A 4,336-nucleotide genomic window follows, 5' to 3' on the forward strand; every position below is an offset into this window, starting at 1 on the left:
GTTAGATTTTTGGAACAAGTCATAGCAGTTAGATATGCTTTATCCAAATGTCCATAGAACGTCATGGCTGGATGCTGCTAGGCACATCAAACGTAACAAGTCCAACACGGAATTTCATTTCTTCTCCAATAATCAGTGTTACTATTTCTTCTCCATTCTCTATCTCATTTTTTTTCTCCTTCATGATTTTCCCAGTAACCTGAAACAGAAAGCTTATGGTCCTTCTAAATGTTTCTCACATCAACCTGTCATCAATCTAACTGTTTTTAACTTCAAATCCATTCTCTCTACCACATCCCAGTAATTACTACCACAGTACAGTTCTCATGAAGTTTTGGTGAGACCATTGCAATAATTTCCTAAGGGGATTCCATATGTCTAGCCCGACACACTAAAAAGAAAGAAAAAAATGACCATGTGGACTTTCAGGGGCTTACCTAATATTTCTTCCAGGATGAAATCTAAAATCCCTAGCACAGTCATGGGCCTTTTGATAAACTGAACTTTGCCTCTGTCTACCATTTGACTAAGATTCTTAAGGGAGGGAATAAATTTATTCATTTTTTTAAAAATCCCAAGACCTACTATGCTTTGCTTATAATAAACCCTCATATTTGCTTATATTGAATTTAATTAATTTGTTGATATGGAAAATAGTACTCGGAAAGCTGAATCTTTATAATATTCCAGTCCATTGTGCAATAATTGTCTTTGGGACTGTTCTGGCCTGTGGAGTAGTTTCACTTACCCTCGAAAAATTCTCCTCATGTTTCCTCTCTCCCTGTTGGTGAAGATTATACCTGCTGATACTTTATTCCAGAAACTGGATAACCTTCTGCCTTGTTTTTGTGCTGAGTGACCCTTTTGACAAACCCTGTGGCTCTGACCCTTTAAACAGTGGAAGCATCCTGGTGTTTTTACTCGGCAGTAGATCGTGATATTTAGAAATCCCTTCGTCAAGCACCTTTGATTCTCCAGGGATGCCCATAATAAATATTTGCATTATTAAAAGACTTATGAACACAGTATAAAAAACAAGTACACAAGGAAGTCACCACTTGGCTTTTGATTATGTCTTCCCAAATGAAAAATAAATGAATGTGCAATTAATAATAAATGTCCTTGTGTTCTTGTTTTAATTTTTAACTCATCAGAGAATGTTAAAGTGAAGCCAACATTTGCCTTGCTGTTTTATTAAAGGCAGAGTGTGGCCCTCATGTAGCCGATTCAGGCAACTTCATAAAACATAATATTCTAAATATCTGCATTGCCATTTCCTATTCACTTTGTACAAGTTATTTATTCTTTATTAGTTTCAGTTTCTTCATTTATAAATGGGGCAATAATGATGTGCATAACATAAATTTCTTTATGATATTAAATGAAGTAGTTCACCTGATGTGTAGTAACCACCAAAGTATGGTAACTTTAGTTGAGACTCACCCCTGTGAGGCAGGCAGCCTAGTATTTTTCCCTCATTTTAAAGAGGAAGCTGTGTTTTTTTCTCAAAGAATTAAAATAATTTCCCAAAGAGCACTTGGCTTTTCTAAATCCAAATATAAGTTATTTTATTTTACTTTTCACTTGAGAAGAATGTGTCAAAGATAATCTCTCTAAGCCTCTAGAAAAGGGGGGAGTGAGTATCATATGTGGTAAATGATTGATGCAGGAATGGAATGTCACAATTCCTGCCTCTTTGGCTTTTCTTTCACCCCTTGACTGATAGGACTAAAACTTTATTTTCCATCAGTCACTTCTTTTTTCTAGACATGTCTGGACTTCCACATATCCGTTGCTTGGTGATTGGCTCTAGCTAATCGATGCTGGAGTTTTCTGTTCTGCTCACTGCCATCCTCAGAAATGTGATGTCTTCTGCAAGATCACACTGAAATCAGCATGTCATCAGAACCCAGAACTCTGTCTTTCCTTCTGTCAAGACCTTATAAGGATGTAAGCATTTCCCATGGAACTGAGTCAGGTGAGAAAGGAATCATGACCAGCTTGGATACGTATTTAGTACTATTAACATTCTGGAATGTGGGTCCCAGATTCTGGGGTGGGGTCACGATGCACCTGGTGTGAACCCCTCCTGCTTAAAATATGACTGTTCATAGAAGAACTCATTTCCCAGGTCAGAAGGGGCTGCTCTGCCAAGGACTATTAAGGCAATCTAACTGCACCTGACGGCATTTTCTTTTCTCCTCTGACCCTAGTTTCCCGGATACAGCTCCCAGCATTCTTGAAGGCAAGGTGTTACCTTCCTCATCTCTGGATCTCCAGCACCCAGCAGTGCCCGGACTACAGAGGATGTTTTGACATTTGATGAATGGATAAGCGCCCTCAGCACTACTGCTGCTTAGGAGTTAGTTTTCCCTTTCCAGACACTATTTCACATGCGGTTGCTGGGAAAGAGGAATCAGTGGAGGAAGGATGCGTTTCTTGCCTCTCTTGACTCCCTGTTCAGTTCAGGAGTGACCTCTGCTCTAGAGCCTTGCCTTCTGCCCCTGTGTTCTGAACACATGGAAACGTGTAGAATAGTAGCCGGCGCCACCCCTGGTCATTAAATGAGAGACTTGGAGGGTTGAGAAGATGTGAAAATATCATCATTCTAGTATATTATACCTCTTGAACCGCAATGTGGCTCAGATGGTTGAAAATAATTGTCATTTGAAGGTAAAATCTTGGGGTTTGGATTGTAGTCATGTCAGGAGTGAGGAGTTTAAATGCTTTGGAAAGAATGCTCTGGTAGATTCTTATCTATAGGGAAGGGCGAAAATAATGCTGTGGCAATTAATAGTTCTAAAGGCAAAATGTCCTGTGGTGGGAAGGAGTTCTCATTTCATTTAAAAGGAAGCTAGGTGCTCGATCGGCAGCACATATACTAAAATTGGAACGATACGGAGAAGATTAGCATGGCCCCTGCGCAAGGATGACACGCAAATTCGTGAAGCGTTCCATATTTAAAAAAAATAAATAAAAAGGAAGCTAGTAAAAGGGTGCAAGGAAGGAAGGTATCTTATGGGAAAGGTTCTGAGTTTTTCTCTATTCCTCTCTCAGCCCTTAAACATTAGAAAACAAGGATAGTGAGTTTTATGTAGTATATTGGCCATGTTATTATTATTTTTTTTTTACAAATAACTGGTCTCTAAACCAGCTTTTGCAGCAGCTTCCTCCTGGAGAGGGGTGCTAGTATCAGGGTGCCTAGGGGGACAAGAGATGAGACACAATCCCTCCCACTTCTACTATCCAAATGCAAAGGGGGCAGCTCCCTGGGAAAAGGAAAGCTATTTTCGGTTGCTTTTGTAACAATACAATCTCAGGAGGAATACTTTAAAATCTTTCTCTGCAAGTGAAATCTCACATCTTCTCATTGGAAGTTATTTAGTCATTTTTCAGATGAAAATGGAAGTGTTACCGACATTCTCTCAAAAGGGCCACAAGCAAGTAAATCCCAGTGTTAGGGGAAGGTGCCCAGAGTCTGAAAGGGAATAATTAATTCAATGCTTTTGATCCTAGTATAGAAAAAAGAGATGGTGCCTTAGAGGATGGAAATGAAGAAAGGAATGAGAGAAGAAGAAAGAGAAGAGGGGGTGGAGGGAGAGAGGCAGGTTACAAACTAAAGGAGATTTTGTTCAGAAAAACACCAGGGAAAATAGTGCTGCCTTGCCTCTAATTAGTGTGAATTAAAAAAAAAAATTGATGAAGTGAATATTTTTTCCCTTTTTGGAAAAAGAAGGCTCTACTGTCTGAAATTGGAACTGTTTACAAGACAAACTAAGTTACACGTGAACAACACTCGCAGCGTTCTAACACCCAGCCATGCACCACATTGTGTATCCACTTAAGAAAAACTGGCTCCAATTAGGGATCTCCTGTCGAGTATCTTATTTATCAGCTTCCAGAACAGCTGTGAGCCATTCAGGATGCCGCCAGTTTTTCCTCATTACATTCTCCTTAGAATTACAGATGTGCTGGCTCATCCCCAGGGAGCCACATTCTAGTAAACACATCCTTCCATGTTTCAGGAGCGTCTCTGAAATAAGCTTGTGAACATGAGTTGACATGGTCGGTTGAAGTTGGCTTAAGAGACTTAAGGCTGTAAAGACCCCCTGTAATTTCTTGGGAAAGGAAAGCTGGATAATGAAAGGGATTTAGGATGTGCAGAGAAAGGGAGGGAGTCAGTTAAAATAATACACTTTTATTTTTAATCAGCTTTACCAAACAAATTGTATTGAGAATTGGTGACCGAGAAGCCACTGCTGGAAATGCATGCTTAATTGTCCCAAGTTTATTTAATCGGGGGTTAAGGAAAGAAGCTAAGGCAAGTAAAAAGGAA

General features: G+C 39.6%; 1 non-coding gene across 1 annotated transcript; it reads left to right on the top strand.

Annotated features, from left to right (window-relative positions):
- Nucleotides 1-2,858: 2,858 nt before the first annotated feature.
- Nucleotides 2,859-2,964, top strand: LOC143660499 (U6 spliceosomal RNA). The gene has a single exon (XR_013164095.1). It is a non-coding gene; the product is annotated as a U6 spliceosomal RNA (small nuclear RNA).
- The last annotated feature ends 1,372 nt before the right edge of the window (nt 2,965-4,336 follow it).

Source organism: Tamandua tetradactyla, chromosome 16, assembly GCF_023851605.1.
Source record: "Tamandua tetradactyla isolate mTamTet1 chromosome 16, mTamTet1.pri, whole genome shotgun sequence".
Lineage (NCBI taxonomy): Eukaryota > Metazoa > Chordata > Mammalia > Pilosa > Myrmecophagidae > Tamandua > Tamandua tetradactyla.